Source organism: Lissotriton vulgaris, chromosome 11 (genome assembly GCF_964263255.1).
Source record: "Lissotriton vulgaris chromosome 11, aLisVul1.2, whole genome shotgun sequence".
Taxonomy (NCBI): domain Eukaryota; kingdom Metazoa; phylum Chordata; class Amphibia; order Caudata; family Salamandridae; genus Lissotriton; species Lissotriton vulgaris.
The window spans coordinates 273,972,593-273,997,982 of NC_141699.1; the positions used below are offsets into that span (position 1 = coordinate 273,972,593).

Sequence of the window (25,390 nt, forward strand, 5' to 3'; positions counted from 1 at the left end):
TGGTTAACGGGCTCTGGGAGTCCTGAGAATGAGATTTGACAAGGTCGTAATCACTGGGGTTAATGAGAAGGGACTGGGTGAGCAAGAGAACCCCGATACAAGTGACGAGGGACCCGAATCATAAGGAGACTGGGTGAGTAAGAAGGGGCCAAGAGGCTATGAGGAAAGGTGCGTGTGTGTGAGTGGTAAGGGGCTGAGGTACAGCGAGAAGGGATTGGCAGATTTTGGACTGGGTTAACATGCCTGCCACCGTGTGACACGTGATGTCGGCTCCCATCACACGGTCTCTAGACGAGGAGGCAATATCACATGGTGGCAGGAAAAACGAGATGATAACCACTGCAAATAGTGGTTTTCCGAGACTTTGAACTGTCCACGTCCATTTAGGGGTCTTACAACACCCCAGGACATCGGCACCAGCCTCAGCTAGCTATGGGGGAAGGGGCTGTGGGTAGGTACTTTTCGGCAGGGGACCACACCCCCTTCAAAGCCCCGCCCCCTCCTCATACATGAGATGGTTCTTTAAGTTGGCCGGTGGGGGTTAATGAGATGGAAACGGGCTCCTTATGCCGTAATCGGCAGCGGGGTTAGTAAAAATAGACTAGGCCTAATGTAAGAGGCTTGGCTCTGGAGATTTATTTAGTGTCTGCTGGTAGGGGCGGGGCTGAGGATTGAGGGTCAGGAGAAAAGGCTGCAGGAACTGAAGTGAGAACGAAGTCATGGGGAACAGGGTTAGTGGAAAGGGTCTCCCAGCGGGGCTGTGATTAGGAGAAGAGCATGAGTCATCAGAAGGGGGCAGAGTGGACCTTGGCCCGCCTGCAGCCAGGACACCGGCCATTCAACTGAGCACAGGCTCTGTGTTGCCATAGATCCATGGTGGGTTGGTTTATTGGACTATGCTTTGACCCTGAGAGCTTTCAGGCTCATAAACAAATTCAGCTTTGTTTGAGGTGAGGTGTGGCCTGGGACCAAACCAAGTATCTTCTGTTTGGATTTGCCTTGTTAATAAGTCACTAGAAATTGTTGCAAGCTGAGGTTGTGGGGCAAAGTTCTCCCCTCACAGAACACCACCAGTCTCACGTGGATATTGCATACAGACACAGACAACATCACACAACATTCACAGAGCAGAAGAACCGGGACACATATAAGGGCACCATCACAAGACATTAACATACAGGCATCAGCGCAGTCACAAATACAAACACAGTTACATTCTTACATTGTGGTTCGTAACAGTTCTGTGGAGCTTACTACTCCCGTGTGCCTAGGCAGCATGCAAGACTGTGCAGGTGTTCAAAGGGAGGTGTTGGTATTTAGATCTTGTGTGGTTAAGTGTACCCAAGTCATGCATGGTAACCTCCAAGATGCAGTTATCTCACTATAGGACACCGCTTACCAGTGTGATGGATGAAGAAGTGTGAGAGCAAGGGGTACATTTTATGGTTTTCAGTATACTGGCCGATTTGATCAGCTATGCAGGGCCCATTATGGTATTATTATTGTCAACTGTCTGCTAGGCTGCTTACCACACAGGGTTCTCTGTTCTGAATTTTTTGTTTATGGTCTTTAGCAGGCATATATGGGAGGGAGAGATGGTTAAGAGATTTGCTCGTTTGGACTTAGTTATAATCATCCCTTACATGATTGCCTTAGTGAGATGTTATGAAGCGTTCATGTGTGTAGTAAGTTGGGATCTGCAGTTGTGGACTAAAGTAGAGTACTCGGGCAGCTAGTAGTATGTGACGGATCTCTCCAGGTATTCAATGCCTGTTAAGTTGTGGTTGGTGGTTTACTACTTGCTGTGGACTGGCACAGAACGCATCTCGAGTCGTGAACATAACCCTTAGGGGATTTTGCCTTATGTGAGTGTAAGAGGGTCAGTCAGTCAGTCTAAGGGAGGTATTATGCAGCCTGTTTGAACTACAGTCTGCTTGAATGATGAGTGTTATAATGTTAGTGAGGGTCAAGAGTTTTATATATAAATTGAAATTATTATGTAATGCCAATTCTAGACATGGGTTATCCCATTGTAACTTAACCTGGACAGAGAAAGTTGTGTGCTGGGTGGGTTTTGCATTATTTGTGGACAATATGCAGTACATTTTGCTTAAAGGACCAATTGATTTATTATTATGGGTATTAACGCCGGGGTTTTGGGTTGGATTATTATCTTGGAAATAGCTGTATTTTCACCTTTCTTTTGAAGTGTAAATGCTCCTGAAGGTCTCAAATCGTGGCTAGTAAAGAATTCCAAAGCTTGGCAGGTTGTCCTGATAATGATAAAGCAGTTCCTCCTACAGATTACTTGTAATAAGTTGGTATGATACTGGCCCTCTCAGCAGCCTTCGACTCAGTCTCCCACTGCATGCTAGCCGCCAGACTCCACAACGCCGGCATACAGGGAATTGTCCTAGACTGGATCTGTTCCTTTCTCGCCGGACAAACTCGGAGTCAGTCTCCCGCCCCACCTCTCCAAACCCACAGAGATGAGATGCGGAGTACCCCAAGGATCCTCACTCAGCCCCACGCTCTTCAACATCTACATGGCCCCTCTCGCAACCATCACCTAATCCCAGGGACTCCTCATAGTATCCTAAGCCGACGACACTCGGCTCATCCTCTCCATCACCCAGGAACCCCACATCACCAGATGCAGCTCCCAGGAAGGAATGAATGGCTTCTCATCCTGGATGAGAAGCAGCTGCCTGAAGCTCAGCTCTGGAGAACACAGAAGTCCTCCTCCTCGGATCCAGCACCTCCGCATGACCCTCCGCAGCCCTCCCACGGACCATGCCCTCAGTCTCAGCATCATACTCCACTCCTCCTTCACCGTGAACCAACAGGTCAGTGCCATATCTTCCATGTGTTTCAACACCCTCTGCAAGACCTTCAAGTGGACCCGTACCCCTGAATCCAAGCAGACAGTCACCCACCCACACACTAATAACCAACAGAATGGACTACGGGAATGCCCTCTATGCCGGAATCAACAAATCTTTACTCTACAAACTCCAGACCATCCAAAATGCCGCAGCCAGACTCGTCCTCAGCATACCATGACAAGACCACATCACTCAGCACCTATGAGATCTCCACTGGTTCCCAGTCGAAAAGAGTGACCCTCAAGCTGCTCACTCATGTCTACAAATCCCTCCACAACCCTGGCCCCCAATACCTCCACAAAAGAATCTCCTTCCATGCCCCCAAGAGAAACCTCTCCTCCGCCAACCTCGTCCTGCCAGAAATCCCTCGCATCCGGAGAGCCATTACGGGAGGAAGAGCCTTCTCCTACATTGTGGCCTAATTCCTGGAGCAAATTACCCCTCATCATCAGACGTACCCCCCTCCCCACACACACACACTGCAAGCATTCAGGAAGAGTCCTCCAGACCTGGATTTTCTTATAACTCGTAGCTGTCTGACACCCCCCCCCCCCTCCCCCTTGATTGATTGATGATCGGGCCTTACAGTTAGAAGTGTGAGGAAAGCTTGTAGCTTTTGTTGATATCCAAGGTATGGGAGCATGCTTTGTCTTCATTTTATTATGTAGCAGTTGCTTTACTTGATTTTTGTTGATCTGAGTTATCAAGAATAGGTCTGAATCCATGGTTATCCATAGGCTTTTCCCCTCTCTTGATTTAGTTGTAGTTCTTCAGACTACTGGGTATTTTTTTCATAAGCAATTTTTATTGAGGTTGTTGCAATTATGTAACATAAAACAACTTTTGCCAGCAGTCTGCAATTTCCAAATTATCATATTGATGACATATTAACTACACGTCAGGTAGTTAGGCATCTGGGGTACTCTGTCCCAAGCCATAGTATGCCCATCATTTGCCCCAAATTCTGCTGTGCTTCTGGAGATACCCCCCTGGCTCTTTATATGACCTCCTCCTGTTGAGCATACCGGTCACATCCTCTTCACCACTCTTTATGGGGGGAGCGAAATCTCCACTGCTGTTTTATCTCTTTTAGAAATTAAAGTGGCTACACCCACCAAAGTCATCTCCTCTAGGAGCGTCCTCAATCTCTTCTCAAATTTCTGTGTGGGAAAGTTCTGGAATCTACACGGATCCACAAATTTCCTACCACCCAGTATTCCCCAGGTCTCCCGATTAAAAATGATACTTCGGGGGCGTGGCCAAGATGGCGACCTGACCAGACGCAGGTCTTTGAGGCTCCCTGCCCCAGCTCCTGCTATTGGCCTTAATTAGCGGTAAAAGTGGACCCTGCGACAGGACACTGACGTCCAGGTGGCCGCGGGCGCAGCCCTTTCCTATAGAGCAAGTCCGGAGCCGATCCGACCGAGGGTACGGTGACGGCAAGGTGGCGGACCCAGACTGTGGAGCGAGAAAATGGCGGACTCCGCGACGCGCGGCCCGGCGCTGCACTGAGGCGACCCTACAGAGCGCCCTGGACGAGGGCAGATTGGTCTGCGGCGGACATCGGCCTGTGGAGTGTGCGACCCGCCCTGGGCTGAGAGCTGTGCCCGGGACCCAGATCAACCGCCTACCGGCCAGGACCTGAGCGCCGAGCCTGCCCCGCCGCCCGCTGCCAGTCCGGCGGTAGCCAATCCAAGCCCCGGCTCCTTGGGCTTGCGGCGCGGTGGACTCCGCGGCCCTGGGGGCTGGACGCGGCGCTGTGCTGCTCCGGACACGGCGGAGAGATAAGGGAAGCTCCGTGGCGCCTTGGCTCCCACGTGATTAGCCGAGGTTCAGCCGGGTGGACATCCACAGCGGTGCGGCAATCGGCGGCAGCAGGGACCGAGTGGCTGACAACTCCGAGCGAGAGAGGCGAGGAGTCTTGGCGGGGGAGAGCGGCGGGGAACTCGGGGGGCACCATCGAGCCCTCGGTGTGCAGCGAGACAGACATTTTAGCGGCCCGGGCAGCTGCTCGCGTGGGTGCTCTGAGGGGAGGAGTGGGAGCCCCGTACTGACAACTCAAGGGCCCGGCTCTTCGGCCTACCGAATCGGGAGCCCCGTGATTAGGTTGGGGGGGGTCTGTCCAGGAGGCCGCCGAGACTCGGAACCGCCCGTCACGGCGTGATCCCCACCCGGAGTGAAGGGGCAAGCAGGCTGGCGAGTCTGAACGTACAGGAGGGGGCACCTGGCACTACACGGAGGCACTGACCACGAGGCCCTGACAGGGCCCGCCATACTGTGCTGAGCATCCTACAGCATTTACGCGCCCGGTCTACAGGACCGCGGGCGGCCCGGTGCCGCAGCTGCTGGGCCCCGAACAGAGACACACCCAGCGGAGGAGCGGTGATTGCGTCCTGTGCCGCGTGGGCCACCTCGGCACAGCCGCCCACTCCACCGACCCGCCCAGGCACAGCGGCCGTCAAGACGGACGGCCCAACCTGCCGCCCACAGCGGTGGTACATAGGGATCGGACCACACCCCTGCTAACCCCGGGGGGGGGGGCGCACCCGGACCCTCGGACTGCTTTGAACGCGAGGGCCCCGGACCCCGAGCTGCGCCTTAGCCATGTCCACCACCACGCGGGCCACACTATCCCGGATATGCTGGCGAAGGGTTTGGCCAAGGGGGATAAGAGCCCTGACAAACCTGCGCAGCTCACGCAGCCCAAACTGGGCAACCAGGGAGACGGCGAAGCACCGGCCACGAAATCATTCATGGAATCACTCTTCGCTTCGCTCAGAGATGATATCCAAACACTGAAGCAAGAAATGGCGGACGGGTACAAAGAGCTGAGGAAAGACGTGGATGACCTCGGGGAGCGAGTGGCCGAGGTGGAATCAACGGACGCCGCCAGGGTCGAGGAGGTGCATATCCTGCAGCAGGAGATACTTGGACTCCAGGAGCAACAAAAAGACCTGCATACCCACACTGAAGACCTCGAACCGCTCGAGACGCAATAACATTCGCGTCCGGAACGTCCCCTCGAAGGCGGAGGGAGAGGATGTGACAGCTTACCTGCAAGGCCTATTCAGAGACATACTGGGGGAGTCGGACGACTTTGAGGTCAGGATTGACAGGGCGCGCAGGGTGGGTCTCCTTCGACGGGCGCCCCACCAGACATCCTCGCCTACCTCCCAGACTTCCCCCTCAAGGAACGCATCCTGAAAGCGGCCCGTCAACACCAACCCAATGTATACCGCGGACAGACGGTGGAACTTTTCCAAGACCTGTGTACTATCACCCTTCAAAAGAGGCGAGCCTTTAAGATAGTCACGGCCTTCTTGCGGGAGAAGGGGTTCCATATTCCTGGGGGCACCCCTTCCGGATCATTTTTAAGTGGAATGGATCCCTGCAGCAGCTTAGGTCCCTGAGAGACACCTGCGATCTCCTGGGCATCCCGCACGAGGAAGAGAAGTCGGGGGACGACTCCGGGATGGCCCCTTCATTGTCAATGCCTCCACTGGGCGGCAGACACGGCTGGCAAAAAGTGCGTCACAAGCGCCAGAAAAAGAAGATCAACAGGCCGGACCCCGAAACAGTAGCCCTGGAGCATGCGGCCGCCATCCAAGAGGTGTCCAGAGACACAGCCAGCGGGCCATGAGACCTGACGATCACAGCTTTGTGGAGCATGTCCACTAGATGGCGGGGGCAGGGAGCCGACGGGTTGCCGTTGCCATTGCCTACTCATCACGGATACACTCTACCACGGGTCCAGGTGGACTGCTTGCTGGACCCGGGACTATGTTTGACCAAGACCTTTTCACGGTTGGGGCTTTGGGATGGGGGGAGGAAGGGGAGGGGGGTGTTGTGGGTGTTCGGGTGGGGAGGGAGTTGGAAAGGGGGGGGGGGGGGGGAGGGAGCTCTCCTTGTCCAGGGGATTTTGGTCTCGCAATTTGGTTCAGCAGACAGGCCCTTGCAGAGCGCAGGGGCGTCCTACCACTAGCGCCCACTGCACAGGTGCTGAGCTTAGCTGACTCTGCAACGCGCCCGCCATGACACGCTGCGCGACTGTGCTTTCACTTAATGTGCGGGGTCTTAACAACCCGGTCAAGCGCAAGGCGATCCTATCCTTCCTGGAACACTCGAAGGCTGACATTTGCCTCCTGCAGGAGACACACCTGGTATCTAAAGACCTTCATAGACTTAAGTCACGCTCTTTCCCTTGGCAGTTTTTCTCATCCTCCCACAAAAAGGTAGCAGGGGTAGCGATATTGGTAGCTAAATCCTTTGAAGGGAGAGTCCTGCGGAAAGAGGCTGAGATCAAGGGGCGGCTCCTCGTCCACAGCTTTCATGTTGCAGACCAAACGATACTAGTGGGCACTGTGTACGCACCGAACGAAGGTCAGGAGAAATTCTTACACACAGCCTTGGAGATAGCCACGGCCACCACACACCCACACCTGCTGCTCGGTGGGGATCTCAATTTAGTGTTTCATAATATAGCAGACCGCTCCGGCCAGAGGTCTGGCCAAGTTGGGGCACTCTCGCCATCAGGACATACACACATTGCAGATCTAGGCCTCACAGATCTTTGGAGACACTCACACCCGCAGAGGACAGCCTACACTTACTATTCGGCGGCCCACAAGACCTATGCGAGATTGGACTATTTCTTGTGCTCCTCCCAACTGACTGCACAGGCTAAGGACATAGAGATACTCCCGGCCTCATTATCTGACCATTCACCAGTAGTGGCGACCTTTCAGGTGGTGTCCGCGCCGACACCTCAACGACACTGGAGGTTGCGGGACGGGCTTCTACAGGCCCAGGCCACGCAAGAACGACTCAGAGCAGCGGTTGATCAGTTTTTGACGCACAATGCGAATGGAGACACGACTAAGACCACACAATGGGCAGCTCTAAAAGCAGTCCTTCGCGGGGAGATAATATCGATCGCCGCCGCTAACAACAAGGAAAGAGCGCTGAAACGGGCTGAACTCACTCAGCGGGTGGCTGAGCTGGAGCAGATGCACCAACTCACCGGGGCTGCGCGGGCGTGGCGCCAGCTGTGCACCGAAAGGGAGATGCTGGCTTCCCTTGATCAGGATGTAGCCGAATACGCTGCCATGCGCCTCAAGCAAGCATACTATACCGGGGGTGACCGCTGTGGGAAACTCTTAGCGAGCAGACTACAGGAGCAGAATCAGAGGCAGCAAGTACAAGCCATCCAATCCGCTCAAGGCACCCTAGTCACGGAGGACGTGGCCATAGCTGCGGCCTTCGGTAACTACTACGCCGCCCTCTATGATGCAGACTGCCTCGACCCGCAAGTCGGCCTGGACTATCTGCGAGGCGCGGCGCTCCCCTCCCTGACGCAAGCGGGCTTCCTGGATCGGCCCATCGGCCTTGAGGAGGTCATTTCGGCGATATCCCGCCTTAAAGTTGGGAAATCCCCGGGGCCGGATGGCTTTACAGCGGCCTTTTACAAGACGTTCTGCCCGCAGGTTGCCCCTATACTGCGTGACCTTTTCAACACGTTTGACCAGCCCGGCGCTATCTCTCCTGACTTGCCTGAGGCGGCCATCTCGGTGATCCCCCCCAAACCTCAGCGCGACCCAACCAACTGCAGCTCATACAGGCCTATCTCCAGGCTGAACGTAGATCTGAAGCTCTACACGGGCATCCTTGCGAGTCGCCTAGCACCTTATATGCAGCAATTAGTGGAGCCTGTCCAGTCGGGCTTCATCCCACAAAGGCAGACTAGCGACAATACCCGGCGAGTCCTCCATCTCATCGAGGCCGGATCACGCACGAGACCGGGCTGTATGCTCCTCACTATCGATGCAGAAAAGGCATTCGATAGAGTGCACTGGCCATACCTTGACCAGGTGCTTCGGCACTTCGGGTTTGGAGAAGTCCTCCACCACCGCATATTTAATTGCTATCGCCGACCCAATGCGGGGTAATTTCCCACTTCCCCGCCATTTGACATTAGCAGAGGAACCCGGCAGGGCTGTCCCCTCTCCCCCCTCCTGTTCGCGCTCTATATGGAGCTGATGGCGCAGAGAGTACGGCACCGCAAACTCATCTCTGGCATTCCCTTTGGCGGATACACGCACAAGATTAGTTTGTATGCGGACGATATCCTGTTGTCTCTCACCAACCCGATGCAGTCACTGCGGGCGCTCTTTGCGGAACTCCTCACCTTCGCAATGGCGTCAGGCTTTAAGATAAACGTGGCGAAATCGGAGGCCCTGAATATTTCGTTGCTACCGGAGACACTGGAAGAGGTCAAAGCAGAGTTCAATGTGCGGTGGTCCGACACCTCCATCCCCTACCTGGGTGTACTTTTGGTCCCGACGGTGCAGGACACCGCGGAGACCAACTACACGAAACTCAGCAAGAAACTCAGAGACCAGTTACGGCGGTGGAAACCCCTCACCCTGTCCTGGCTCGGCCGGATTGCGTCTGTCAAAATGACCCTGTTACCCCAGATTCTATACTTGTTCCAGACACTTCCCTTGCGGCCGCCGACCGGGTGGCTTCAGAAAACGCAATCGGAATTAGCACGATTTATCTGGAATGGCCGCCGCCCGCGGTTCAAGCACACGATTGCTACTCTACCTCCGGATCATGGTGGTGTTCGCGTCCCCGACCTCACGTTCTACTTTCAGGCAACTCAATTGCGCACGCTCGTGGAATGGCATCAACTAGAGTCCGGCAAACACTGGCTCTTTCAAGATCAGGCGGTGGCCGGCCGCCCACTGCAGGGTGTCCCATTCCTGCCACGGTGTCATAGACCCCCCAACCTGTATGCCTCGAAGGTCACGAGCACGGTCCTCGAGGTGTGGGACAGAGTAGCCGTGGCTAGAGGACTGACCACCTTTCCCTCGCCGATGACCCCGATATTCGATAACCCGGACTTCACGCCGGGCCTGGACGCTAGGGCACATGCAGCGTGGAGGGCGACCCCCTGCAGGGATGTGGGACACATGTTTGACCTCAAGGGCATCCTCCCGTTCCACAAAGTGAACGAGGACTATGGCATTACCGAGGCGGATCGCCTGCAGTACCTACAGGTGCGACACTGGGTTCTCCACCCCTCGACCCAGCCCGGGGCCCGACGACATCTCCCACCCTATGAACGGTGGTTGCTGACCCGCACATCGGACAAAAAATTAATCTCTGACCTCTACCAACAGTTACTCCTCACCAACACGCACACATACAACGCAGGAAGGGCTAGATGGGAGCCGGACCTGGGACGCCAACTCACGTTGAAGGAATGGGAAGGAGTTTACTACAGGGCCAGACATTCAGCACACCATACAGGACTCATTGAGACAATGACCAAAGTAGCCACATATTGGTATCATACAACCGAGAGGTTACACCGGTGGGATCCTCAGGTTAGCGATCGCTGCTGGAGGGGGTGTGGGGAACTGGGGACGTTAGAGCATTTGCTATGGAGCTGCGATAGACTCCGTCCCTACTGGACCCCCATTCTTGATCTGATAGACTCCCACCTGGATACGCAGCTACCTCGATTCCCATCATACATTCTACTGGGCCTTCCTAACGCTCTCATGTACCCCTTGAAATCCTGGAGAGGGAAACTGATTGCACTGGCCCTGGGGGCGGCAGTTCAGAACATTGTGGCCCACTGGAGAGCTGTGCAGGCCCCGCAGCAACTGGGATGGCTGCACCGTCTCTGGGCGATTCTGGGGATGGAGAAGCTGTCATTGGCCTCAGCGGGGAAGGGGGCAGACTTTGCAGCGATATGGCAGCCCTTCCTAACCTTGCTAACCGGGGAATTCAGGGAACTGAGCTGTCCCCGTTATCTGCGGCTGCTACAACTTGCAGACACCCCACTCCAGGAACCTAAGACACACCCGCACAGGCGCAGGGGCCCAGCACACACGGAACCGACTGGCTCGTGGTGAGTCAGTGATGGCCTGCTTCCTTATGCGCGACCAATGGACAAGTTGAGGGGAGGGAGCGGGAGGGGAAAGGGGCCACTGGGGTTGTTTGTGTTGTGTTGGGATTTATTGTTTGTTCTCGCAATATCATTGGCTCTGCTTGCACCTCCAAGGCACCTCTTATGACGCGGCAGGCCCGAATGGGTTGTAGGCGGCTTGCTGTGTTAACTATGCTGGCCGTGGAGTTCGTGGGTCATGAGTATACGGTGGTTCTGTCTTAGGCCGCCTCCTATTTGGATCGGCGTAGATGACTTTATGAGGTGCATTGTGCTTGTTTACTGCTCAATAAAAAAGATTTAATACTAAAAATGATACTTCACTTGTGTGGGTGGGTCAAGTACCCGCGACAGGCAAGGGCCCAAAACCTATTGAGGAGATCTCAAAATTACCTATCACAAAACAACCTGGTTCTGCAGGGGTGGCCGCCAGGGTTTTTGGCCCCGGCGGTCATCTTGGGAAACTACCAAACCCACACATTTCTGATAACTAGACATCCGGGGAGTCCAGCAAGTTTTTCTCCAAGAACCAGCCCGGATGAAGATTTTGAAAGATGGACATTCGCAATTTTTCTATACAGAGACCGAGGCTAAGCAAGCTCTCTCCAGGTGGCAATCTGACTCCGTTTAGGAGGGAGGAGCGTTAACAAGGAGAAATGATGGAGGGGTTCCTAGTTTTTTTGACCCTTGCTTTTATTGATAACTGATCTTTTTTCTATATTGATGAGGCAGCATTGGGGCTTGTGACCGGAGGTTGCTCCCTGTAGGCGGTCAACCAGCGACAGCAGGGCAGGGGTATGATTCCCTCCCTTAGGCCCAAGGAGGGTGGGTGGGGTTAGGTTGGGGGGTGGTGGGGTTTGGTGTTTTTTTAGATTGATTCTCTGCTACCTTATTGGTTTCCTAGGAGGGTTTGGGGTAGGTTGGAAAGAGGGGGGGGGTCAAATAGCCAGTTGGCCTGTGGAAGTATACACATAGATGGAATGTTGCCAGGAAACAGATTTAAAGGGATAATGGCTCAGTTAGGATTATGTAACGGCTAATGTGAAATTTATGTGCAGGAATGTGGCAGGACTCAATCAAGCTAGGAAGCGGCGTTTGATTCGTGAAGAACTCAAGGCATTTAAGCCACATATACTTGGCCTAACAGAGACCCATCTGGCTTATAAGGACAGATCTGTGTTGAATCAATTAGGATTCTATGTATTAGTATGTACTTCTCAGACAGTCTCAATTCCAGGGGTCGCCACATTCAAAGTTAAGAATGCAGCTGTCACTGTCTTACGCACATTAGCTGACCCCAAAGGGAGATGGGTGATAGCTCAATTGTTGATCTTGAGGCAAAAAATCTCTGTGTGCTTTACGGTCCTAACACTGATTGTCCCAATATGTTTTACTATCTAAATGTTTACCTACTGTTTTTTTACCGGGGATCTGCTAGTTATTGGGGATTTCAGTTGTAATTTGGACCACAAGATTAATAGGGCAGCCATCCTTGACCTTATGCAAATTAATGAGCTGGATAATGCCTGGACATATTTATTTCCATGGGTGCCAGGGTTTACGTTCTTTTCATTCCTACACAAACAGTACTCTTGTATTGATAAGATCTTTATTAAGTGTGCTCTTTTTGAAAATTCCCATATTGCGGTGTGCCCTAAAATTACATCGGACCACAATTTTGTCATCCTAACTGTACAGCTGTCGGCAGGGGTCAGAGATGCCCTTCGGTCTTTTTTATTTCCCCATCACCTACTTAATAACCCGGAATATTGTGGGCATCTCCGTTTTATTATTAAGGGACTATATTGTAAGTAATAAGGGCGCCGCCCCCATGTCAGTTGTATGAGATTGTATGAAGGCTTTTGTCAGGGGGTTACCCATTAGTTTATTATGGGCCAAAATAGGCGGCTACATCCAAATGAGGATCAAAGTCCTGTGGGCTATTTTGATCTGGAATCCAACACCACAGGCCATCATAGCTAGCTATCCTGCCGAACAATCGATTTTACCTGAGGCTTTCAGAAATACGGTCCATGTGAAATAGAACGGTACAAAAGGGGGTGGTGATGGACGGAGCATCTGAACCAATCAAACACTCACACCCAGTCAACAGATCTGGGTTTAATCTATCACCGTTCTTTAGTCCACTCTGCCACCCCAGTTCAGACATGGCCATATGCAAATCAGTCTGACCCTGTGCCTCATGGTCCAGCCCGAACTGCCAAGCCATGCCTTCCCTGGACCGGAAACAAGCTTCCTGGGACCGGTTTCTGGCAGTCCAGCCGTCTTCAGCCAGGCTTGCTTGAATCCAGTGGAAAAGTGAGCAAGGGACTCGCGTCTGAGCATACCCTGCCAACTTATGGCGAACGAAGCGGTACAAAAGGGGGTGGTGATGGACGGAGCATCTGAACCATTCAAACACTCACACCCAGTCAACAGATCTGGGTTTAATCCATCACCGTTCTTTAGCCCACTCTGCCACCCCAGTTCAGACATGGCCATATGCAAATAAGTCTGACCCTGTGCCTCATGGGAACAGTCAAGCTTGTTTCCGGTCCAGAGAAGGCATGGCTTGGCAGTTCGGGCTGGACTGTTCCCATGAGGCACAGGGTCAGACTGATTTGCATATGGCCATGTCTGAACTGGGGTGGCAGAGTGGGCTAAAGAACGGTGATGGATTAAACCCAGATCTGTTGACTGGGTGCGAGTGTTTGATTGGTTCAGATGCTCCGTCCATCACCCTGCATTGTGGCTTATTAAACATGGCATGCAGAGCAGAAAGGCGGTGCTGGATCGCATAGGCTTGGAGGGCCAGGAAGGAGCTACAAAACATGATAGAGCTTTGTACCATTCTGGCCTAAACTTTCTATGTATGAAACTGAGTTTTAAGATGAATCCTTTATTTAACTTAAAACCAGTGCAGGGAGGACCACACCAGGGAGACATGGCCTAATGTTTTGAGATCCAGAACTAATCAGACAGCCCTGTTCAGGTTCCTGTGAAGCTTGGAGATTAGACCATCAGGAAGGCCAATTTAAGGCGCACTACAGTAGTCACAATGAAGCAGGCTGCCCTGTCCATCCCCCTGACCAAACATCTGTAGGAATTAAGGGACACATTTTTCTGTGAAGCTCAAATTGGACAAAGCATTCAGCAAAGTCTTTTCACTCTGGGGTGTGAAGTATAATTTTTAAGCAAAGTTAACTCACAAATTCCACTCCGACTTCACCGGCAAGGATGAGTGCCCAGCTGCAGGTGCTAGAAAATGGTAAACCAGATTTCAGAGAATTTATAAATGAGCTGTTGATCATGTTAATGTAAATGTACGTTACATGGCATTGCTGTTTATGACATCAAGGGCAATGTTTAGTTTATAAGTGCTAACCACAGAAACCATACATGCCCACCAGAGGAACGCATAAGGTTGGCAGATATGCGCAAATGTGGTGGCAGAGGAGCACAGTTTGAGAATGGAGTGCATTGATGAATATGCTGAGAGGGACTTGGAAAAGTGGGGCACTATGCTGGAGCGGATTCAGTATTGAGAGTTTTTAGTGGCTCAGGTAAAACTGGCGCTCTGCTGGTTTACGCAAGTGTGAATAAGCACAGAAGTATGTGGTGCTACTAGGTGAGGGGATGAGCCCTATAACCCCTCAATTCAGGGTAGGAAAGACCCACAGTTACAAATTTCAACATAAACCTAAGCACACATAAGAGTAATTAAACAGTGTGTATTCGTTCACAAAATCTTAAAAATAGAAACAATGGTCCATATTCTTGTAGGTAGAGTGTTGCTTTGTCTTTTATTCAGTGTTCATTGAGCCAACACGAGTTTCGTCGCATATGGAAATTACTTCCGCAACTTCCTCCAGGGTTGTATAGTGGAAAAATAGTCTCTGTAGTCGCTCAGCCGGTGATGAGTCCAACCCGGCTGGGCAAAAGAAATTCAGGAGTCGTTTACGTTGTCGTCAAAACACAGCTCAGCCGATGATAATTTCAACCAGGCTGGCCCAAAAGAAGGCCTGAAGTACTGGACTTTGTCGTCAATTAACCGTGGTAATGATGATCTTAGTGATGGGTATGCCGTCGGAGATTTCGGTATGATGATGCGTTCGTTTTCAAGTATGAGATCCGTAGCGTGTGCGCTCGAGCGCCTCACGGCAGGTCACTGTGTTCCGGCTATGGACCTATGCTGGAGCGGTTGGATGATGAGACTCCCCTGTGAGAAGTTGGCCTGATATATAATGTTCACTATTCTAGTGAGCACTTTGTATCAGTCCAAACAACCCTTATGGTGATTGGTTGTAAGTCCACCTTATAGACCAGCTATCCTAGTAGCATGGATACGAGCAGTCTTCGGGCTAAACTCTAGAGGGCGTGTTAAGCCAGCTGTTATACCATCACATATACCCCCTGAACACCAAGTGAAAGGACACCACACAAGTGTTATGAAAATAAACAGTGTATTTATTTAGATCACAACAGCCCTGTACTCTTTATGAGGACAGGGTACTAAGCACACAACAAAACTCTTACGAAAATACTTTAAGTTGCACAATTTACACAAATGCCAGAGGGGCACGGAAAACCATATATTACAAAAGTGGAATGCGAAATTACTAGCAGGTAAGTACTAACCTCATAGGGTTTGGAATCGCTAGGACTGGCCTACTGAACCTTCAGATTACTAGCAGGAGGCCTAGGGGACTCGGGTGCAGAGTGTGCACTCTCACGCGGGATGCGGGACAAAGTCTATGGAGGCTAGTAAAAGCAAAGTTAGTGTTCTCGGGCGAACCCGACTAGTTAGGCTGAAAACGAAAAAGGATCTGGACCCTTGGATAGTGAGGCTATGCTGGGGCACCGAAATGCCGAAGTTACCTAGCCCAGGGGCTGCGGATGCATAGGTCTGGAAAGACGTCGGGAATCCTCGTTGCAGTCTATGGAGCCTGAAAGAAGAAGTTGCTGGCAGGCGACCAGTGAAGAAGTTCGAAGTGATCCAAGCCTGGATCGAAGATGGAAGACACCTGTAAGCAGATGGACCAAGTTCTGAATCACTAGCCAGTGATTAGATGGGCACCAGGATGGCACCGGATGGAGTCACCTCGACCAGGTGAGTGGGCGACGCTGGGCTCTGCAGTCTCACGGACCAGGAGGCGTTGTCGGCGACCAGGATGGAGGTGCGAGCTGTCCCACGATGGTTGCTGCTGTCGACGTCGCTGGACCCAGGATTGGGGCAACAAGTCTTGGCAAATTCAAGCCCACGCGGTGGACCTAAAATGGCGTCTGGAGTGGACCAGGAGGGTCCGGGGTGCTCCTCTTTTGGAAGGGAGCAAGGGCCAGTCTGGAGCAACCAGACCAGCAGTGGTGATGTCGTCGTTCGTCGTCGGGAAGGCCACAAGCCAGCGGGCTGGTAGCCAGACAACGCGGTGAGCAGCAAAAAGCAGAAGGGCCCCACGCAGATCTCGTGGATGCTGGGGGGGCTGGACTTCGGTGCTTGAGCTGCTCAGGGTCGGGGCTTCTCGGACCCCAAAGCACTCACTCGAGGATCCCTCGGCGGTCGTGCTGGATAGAAGTCGTGCAGTTCTGATGATGGCCGGTCCCTCGAGGTCTCGTCGCACCTACGGTTCTCAGCTTAGCAGTAGAGGTCAGAGGTGCCAGGGAAGCCGGGTCTCGGCGTGCTGGTCGGTCGGATTCCGGAGGAAGGACTTGCAGCAAACCGCAGTGTTCTTAGATGGTGCCTGCGGATGCAGGGTGACTACTCCTTAGCCACAAGGGAGAAATCTTAGGAAGAAGTCGAGAGTTCCTTTCGTAGAAAGTAGTTTCTTGATTCAAAGATGATCTAATTTGGAAGGGGGCCCGCTCCTATCTTCATACTAGGAAAAGGGGCTAGCACGCGACTAGGTCCTGCACATGGGTGGGACCAGGAAGGGGGGGGTGGTTACACCCCTCTCCCATGCCGGACTTTCCCCAGCTCAGGGGCTGGTGTGCCCCTGGAACTGGTTCTAGCCGGCAGAATCATAGTGAGCACCGGGGTGCCACTTGCAGTCACCTTCCTCTAAAGCCCTGCCTACCCAGGATACACAAAATCCTGTCTGGGATGGTGCTAGCACCGCCCCTGACAGGAAACCCTTTGTCCAAGCTCCCCTCGCTGGAAGGACTCCCAGCAGCAGGAGGTCAGACTCGTGTCTGTGGTGGCAGCATCCATTTTGTGGAGCTGAGGCTTCAGTTAACTTTAACCGGGGTTCACAGTTACATACATGCCGTGTCCCTCTAGAAGGGTGGAATGCTAACCCCGTCACCAGAATTGGCGAGGGGTTAGTATTCCAATTCGTATGACACCTTACTCGACATGTTTTGATAAAGCGATACCAGAGATAGCATATAACCGCGAGGATTATAATGCACTTAAGAGTATATGGTACGTGTTATCATGGAACAGCTATTAGGACTTGGTTCCGCAAGCTGCAAACGGGCTCAGCTCATGCCAGAGCACCATCTCACACGATTCCAAGCACTCTGCCTTCAGGATTGTCAAGGCCTGCCATAGGAGTGACTGCTAGGAATACGGGTGTCCATTTTAGGGTTAGATATAGGTATACTATATCTACAGCAAAGGGTGATTACACCACCTTGCCCCAGCTGGGATGGCCAGCCAGGGGTGGCATAATACATGCTGCAGCCCCTGGTAGGCCCTGGGTACACCTATGCCCTGAGTTACAGGGTCTGATAAGGTGGCCCAGTACCAATTAGATATGTACCTAAGGTACATGGAATCCATTTTACAGAGAGAGCAGTAGGCCTGGGGCCCTGAATAGCAGGGTCCCAGGTCAACTAAGTCGGAAAACCAGCAAAACACTAGGCAAAAAAATTGGGGGCAACCATAGTCTGGTATCCACCTTCCTACATCCCCCCCTCCCCCAACCCTGATGGAATCTACTGAAAGTCTGCAGCCTCCAGACCTAACTGCGCTTGCTGCGGAGATTAGCCCCTAGTCCAGGTGGGAGGGAGCCCAGGTGCTTTGATCCCTGATGGATGGATTTATGGGTGTTGAGGCTGCAGACTGATTATCCTTTTGCACATTTGGGTCACCCCCCTGACCCAAAACACAATTAACTTCTTGGGTCTAACACAGCTTGAGAACAGCGGGAAAAGAGAAGAAAGGAGTGGATCTGTGTCTCTAAAAAAAAACAATAGGGGAACAATCCCTTTTTAGGACGAATGCCCTCACTCACCAAAGGTGACATGTTTCATCATTTGGGCTTTCTCCTCCCAGTGGTAAAACCTAGTCCCACTGAGGGCTACAACCACCTCGCTGTGAGGTGGGAGCTCTGGGATGTTTTTTTGTTATTCTATACACCTTAGGTCTGGGTGCTAAAATCCCAAATACGAACAGTGTAGTTATGTGAGGGAGCAGCGCAATACGTGGGTGAAAAAGAGTGAATCTAAAACTGCCTAGTGCAGATGAAAAGGAACTTTATTAGCTCATCTAGACTGGCAGGGTAAAAAAAACAGTGCTATGTAGTATCTATTAAAACTGCTGGATTGAAAAAAAGGTCGACTTGTTTCAGCTATTAGCCATCTAATGAGTATGTCTGGCTTTCTTCAGGACCGATAAACAAAGCTGCTGCTGTGATAGTGAAAAACATATATATATAAACTCTTAATACAAAACCAATAATCCAAATGGAGATTCGGTATCACTGGAACTTGTCCATTTTATGGGACAATTTAGCCCACCTCAACCTGGCCACAACTCAGGGAAGGGAGCCCCGCTCTCCGTCGGTACTCTGTTGTAGTACTGAAGTTGCAACCGGAGCTCAGCCTGTGATAATTTCAACCAGGCTGGCCCAAAAGAAGTCCTTAAGTGCTGGACCTTTGTTGTCAATTAACTGTGGTAATGATTATCTTCGTGACGGGTATGCCATCAGATTTCGGTTTGATGATTCGTTCGTTTTTAAGTATGAGATCCGTAGCGTGTGCAGCAGGTCACTGTGTTCCGGCTATGGCTCTATGCTCGAGCAGTTGGATGAGAAGACTGAAAAAAATAAATGATCGTTGTATTTTAAGGGTAGCGATAGCAATAAAATAAATAAACACAATTTGCATAAATTAAACAGCTTGACCGTGATTAATCTGAGTAAATCAGAGTGTTCTCCTCCTCTCTCTCACGAATTGAATACTGAAGGCCTAAAGTGCTCTATAAATATATTTATTGATAGGTAGCACAAACAAGCCCTGTAGGTAATGATGTCGGTGAATTACATAGTTAAATTTACACATTTCCATTTCAAATATTCAGGTACAGCCATGTAGCCCCAGCAAGGGGCTTTACATACTTCAATTACTTTAACACTTAAAAATACTGCCAACAGTGCCATATAGCTCCCAGCAAGCCTTCCCGCCGATACTGGCAATATACTGCATCAAGTTGAGGTGTACAGGTGCAACTGCACCATACAGCAACCCTGGAGCCGATGTCATTTTGGAGCGATTTGCGAGCTAGCATGGAACAGCATGAAAAATGCACTTGGTCAAGGCGCTGGCAACAGGAACTAAACGCAAACCCCCTAACCTGGTCTGCAATCCCCTCGGCGTGCATACTCGTGCCCCCCATCTAACAACTACACATGAGGGGGTGTGGGAGCACCATCAAATCGCAGGACAGTCCGCTGACTGTCAAAGAGAGTATTGGGAGCACACTGTGAGTGCAACTACAAAAAAGGTCACCTATTAGAAGGGGAGGGGCAGGCCAGCAGAAGCGATCAAGAGCGGCCTTGGTGCTGCCCGTCCAACACTCTTTACTTCTCCCACCCACGTAGACTCACCCTTTATCCACTAGACGTGCATGCTCATCCCCCTCCCACCGTACAAGAAATAACCCACAATGATGTAGGGGGTGGTGACGCAGCCAACAAAAGGGCCAACTAACGACGACAAAGTAAGGGGTTTGCACATGGGATGAAGAAGCGGACAGCGGCCCAACATGACGGCATGAGATCCAGTCCCCCTCACGCTTATACCCAAATAAAGGATCACAGAAGGACACAGTGCACACAAAGGCAAAATGCACAGCATAAGGCTGCAGAACTGTCAATTAAACAAGACTGTAACCATAACCCAGGAGGACAACCCATCTCCAACAAAAACCAAGGTTCTGAACTCTCATTCAATTTCACAGCTCTCTCCTCCCCAAATGGTGACAAAGTAAATCACTCCTCCCCCGCGCATCACGGGCATCTGGAGGAAATTAAAGGGAATCCAATGAAAGAGCATGGTTCACTATCGAGTCACCCATGGCCCTTGACAGTCATCACACAAGGTGGGGCAATGGCCCCCAGCGGTATACACCTGTTACAACGCATTTGTTACAACGCACTACCATTACAACGCGACTTTTACAACGCATACCATTACAACGCATTGCGCTGGGGGGCGCTCTAGGATAGGGAATAAGTTTAATTTACTATCCAACACCTTCCCTAGTGTCCACGGGGACTGGAGTTAGAATAGTAAATTATACTTACCACTATCCAGCACCTCAAAGCGCTATGCGTTGTAATGGTATGCGTTGTAATGGTAGGTAGTTGTAACGGTATGCGTTGTAACATGGTACATCCCCTCCAGCACAACCGAAGGAGAGAAGTTTAAACCAGGCAGAGCGGACTGACCAAGCACCGACCAAACCAGTACGGAAGGTGCCTGGGCATCTTTACTACAAACCATGCAACTACTGGTGGAAGCTCTCCAATATCAATCAGACAAAATGGACGTTCAGCTGACACTACTTAACACTTCAGCAGTTTTTGTTGCAGGCATTGATGGGAAATTAGGGGACCTAAATTTACTCTGCAAACAGGCAGTCTGATTTGCTTGCTGCAAAATTCAACTGCAGCTGTGGTCCAATCGTCGATACATTTTTCTCCCTACCTTCCATGCTCAGCAGTCTTTGTAATATTTAAACAAGCATTTACAATGCAATGGTTTCACCTTTGGAAAAGTTAGAGCTATTGGCATTGGAAATGAGAAAATGTGTATTTATGTGTTGGTTTTGAAAACAGATAAATAAATGGGATTGTCCTTTACATTGCCATTAGCTTAATCTCTCGCATATGTGAGACTTATTGTACCCTACGGTCGAGCTCAGCAGACAGCAATTACTAACACACACACACACACACACCCCCACCCAGAGCCACACACACACACACACACACACACACATACCCAGAGCCCCACACACCCAGAGCCACACACACACACCCAGATACACACACACACCCACCCAGAGCCACACACACACACACCCACCCAGAGCCCCACACACCCAGAGCCCCACACACACACACAGATACACACACACACACACACCCACCCAGAGCCACACACACACACACCCACCCAAAGCCCTACACACCCAGAGCCACACACACACACACACCCAGAGCCACACACACACACACACCCAGAGCCACACACACACACACCCAGAGCCACACACACACACACCCAGAGCCACACACACACACACCCCGAGCCACACACACACACACCCAGAGCCACACACACACACACACCCAGAGCCACACACACACACACCCACACACCCAGAGCCACACACACACCCACCCAGAGCCACACACACACCCAGAGCCACACACACACACCCACCCAGAGCCACACACACACCCACCCAGAGCCACACACACACCCACCCAGAGCCACACACACACCCACCCAGAGCCACACACACACACACACACCCACCCAAAGCCACACACACACCCACCCAGAGCCACACACACACACACACCCACCCAAAGCCACACCCACCCAGAAGAGCAAGCACAGCGAGGGAGCAGGGCAGCAAGCACATCCAGGTTGCAGGGCAGCAAGCACATCCAGGTTGCAGGGCAGCAAGCACATCCAGGTTGCAGGGGAGCAAGCACAGCCAGGGGAAGGAGAACCAGGGGGCGGTGGAGCAAGCACAGCCAGGGGGCAGGGAAGCAAGCACATCCAGGTTGCAGGGGAGCAAGCACAGCCAGGGGAAGGAGAACCAGGGGGCGGTGGAGCAAGCACCGCCAGGGGGCGGGGAAGCGAGCACCGCCAGGGGGCGGGGAAGCGAGCACCGCCAGGGGGCGGGGAAGCGAGCACCGCCAGGGGGCAGGGAAGCAAGCACCGCCAGGGGGCAGGGAAGCAAGCACATCCAGGGGGCAGGGAAGCAAGCACATCCAGGGGGCAGGGAAGCAAGCACATCCAGGGGGCAGGGAAGCAAGCACATCCAGGGGGCAGGGAAGCAAGCACATCCAGGGGGCAGGGAAGCAAGCACATCCAGGGGGCAGGGAAGCAAGCACAGCCAGGGGACAGGGAAGCAAGCACAGCCATGTTTCCAGTGCTTGACTATTCTGAACAAACCATTGGTGTCCGGCCTGCCACTCGAACGAAAACAACTCCCTGAATCCCTTTAAATAGCTAAATGAAACCTCAGAAGTAGAAACATTATGTCCTGACTACACGAGAGAGGCTGCAATTGTAACTGCGAGGGACAAATACCACTGTACTGGGAAGAAGACGGCGTACAACTATAGTGGAGGAATAACAACCTCGTACACTACTGCATACCACTGTGCTTTGGATCCAGGAACACCACAGGCCCAGGTTTGGACGCTACTTCAGAAATGCCACAGCACAGAAAGAATAACATTACCTAATGTACTTGTGTAAAGTAGTAGGTGCTCATGTAAAGCACTCCAATACCTACTTTCGCTTTATTAAAAACTGCTCAAAAATAGAAGCAGGGTTGAAGTCCTGGCAACGTGTAACAAATGCAGTTCATTAAAAAACGTTTTCTTGTTATTGAGGCCGCAGAAACAGCCAGCCTCGAGGAGCAGCTTCAAGCATGGGGGGGTAACTGTGACGGTGAGTAAGCTGTTTTCGGGGCTTGTTCTTTCGATGCTTACCGTGCCGCGAGAGCGGGACGGGGCTTCGTGATAGGAGAATAAAGACTCTGCAATGGACAGAGGCTGGTAATCTATAAGAGCGGCATACGTGGCATTATGTGAGCCTCGGCCATGCTGAATCACGGTAAAATATCTAATCCATGTCTATGTACAGGGACAATCAAATAATGTAATGTGTTTCAATTCCATCACTTTCAGGGACTTATATCAACAAACCACTAAACCATGTCATTTTCAACAACTCTATACGACAATGCTTAATCTTATACAGTGTAGCACTGCCAAAGCTGTTTCTACCAAAGTTATTATAAAGCATCTGAAAAATGACCTGGCATGCATGGCCGTGGGGCCAGGGAATATAACTCGCTGGGTAATTTACACAAAACGAGGCAGAGTAGTCGGGCCGTCAGTATGGACTAAATGAATGTTTAGAAGTTTGCGGTGAATAATCCCCGGCAAACGGTCTGCAAATATATAATAAATATCTCATTAAAAGACGGAGATTCGGTCTAAAGTATCGGATACGCACTTTCTACGTGCATCAGAGCTTATCTCTAAATCTGCTTAATACTGTGCTGAAACGCTATCACTGCGAGTTCAGAGCGCCGTGCCAATACTTCCAGGCATCGCTACGTATGAAGCTCCCTCCCATGGTGGACACTGAGAACAGACTATGGCGACGTTCTCTATAGTTCCCATTACGCCTCATCTATCGATATTTACGAGTGACTCAGGGTAACGAAATGAGTATTTAATAAATAAAATCATACTGTCGCGACAAACGTTTACTCTACATACCGGCGCAAAACCCAAGCGACCTCAGCCCAGCGTGCATGGCTCCAACAAAACTGCCTTCACCGGGAAAAGATGCCCGCAGCTCCACCGCAGCCTCTGCTCGGTCACCGCTTGGAGCTCCCTGCAACCTCTGATCACTTGTAAACAGACACGGACAGCGCGGGGGGTGGAACAAAGACACGGACAGCGGGAGGGGGGGGACGAACAGCGGAATACAACCATGCGGGACCAGGACTATCTTAGCAATGAGGAAAAACCTCCACGTTAAAAAAAATAAAAAAATAAAAAAAAAGACACGCCCACAGTGGCCCACGTCTTCATAACGTTCTAAAAGGGGCGGAGAGAGAAAAAATCACCTGAACGCCCACGAATCTGCTCCCAAAAAGAGTGACGCATCTCTCTTCCAATGGCTAGCCTCCATTTATGGAGCTAGCCAGTGGAAGAGAGGCGGGACAAAGCCCCGTACTGCTAAACAAAAGATTTCGCCTGCGCGAACACTGCTGAGCAGTGGACGCCAGGCGAAACCTAAAAAGGAGGCCACGAGTAACCATGCTACGCTTCAAAAAAATGCTAAACCTACAACTGGACGTAGAACGGGTACCTGCTCCGACACCTCTAGCCGCCTCCGTAGTACAAATCACCCAACAAGATAATAGTGGACAGAAGCCCAAAAGGCCAAGATCCGCAAACTGGCCACCAACTGCCTTGGCACTATCAGCCCTCAGGATGTGCCCAGACACATTTGTCGAAGGAGATCTACCCCCAGTAGACCCACTGGAAGCTAAAATACAATTTAAAACAAATGCAAGGCAAAAGCGGTCTTAAAGGAGGAAGGACTGGAATAAAAAAACCTGTTCAAAACCACATGGACATCTACTCAATCTTCAGACGGACAATGGAACAAAAAACTGACACAGCAACGGAACAACCCAGCCGGACGGTTGAGCTCACAGGGTAATCCTTAGGGAACCCTGAGCAAATTTTAACTGAAGAGGCTCCCCACTGGCAAGGCCATGTGAAGAACCATTCAGCGATTGCAGCCATTACCCATAATAGCTGTACACGCCAAGCCAGTGCACAACCCTGGCGTGCAAAAGAGGGCCCCTCTGAGGAAGTAACCATCGACATGAGCACTGGAGGTGGGCTAAACTATTACACCGCAGAAGCCAGGAGCACTTTCAACCAGCCTCTCTCCAACGCCTATCACAATCACAGAAGGATATCATTAAACACCTACCCCGCACCAGCACCCCAGGAATACTTTAGCCTAGGCTTCTCTAGATCCATCAATAAGCAATTCTTGAAATACCATCTGGGGTTGCTGCCAAGCATATCTAATTTTCCCCATTGGCTGAGAGAATCCATAACAAACATCTGCTGCGTGTGTGGTACTATCACTGAGGACATACCACACCTGCTATGCACTTGTGAAAATCTGCTGGAGAAAAGAAAACCAATTCTGAAAGCTCCTTTTAACCAACGAGGTATTGGCCTGCTTCCCTCCAGCTGAACTGTCGATTGGTAAAATCCCTCGCATTGGTGCATAGGATATTACCATACCAAAGGATACAACACACTGAGAAGACTCTCTCTTGGCTCCTTGCATCTATGAACTACTGCTGCTCTCAGCCCCTAATGTACATGAGCTCGGAGTGGGGACAGTGGGAACGGGTCTCAGGCTACCACTCCAGCCAGACACCTGCCCAATTCCTAATCCCTGTGTTTGCACAGAGCACTTTCTGATCTCCTCCACTTCTTGGACATGGGTATTGAACCCAAGTCAGGCAAGGGTTTCTGGT

At 51.5% G+C, this 25,390-nt stretch overlaps 1 protein-coding gene across 1 annotated transcript in view; it reads left to right on the top strand.

Moving 5' to 3' along the window:
• NIPSNAP1 (nipsnap homolog 1) overlaps positions 1–25,390 on the top strand; it is a 246,631-nt gene that overhangs the window by 743 nt on the left and 220,498 nt on the right. The gene's annotated exons all lie outside the window — the stretch shown is intronic.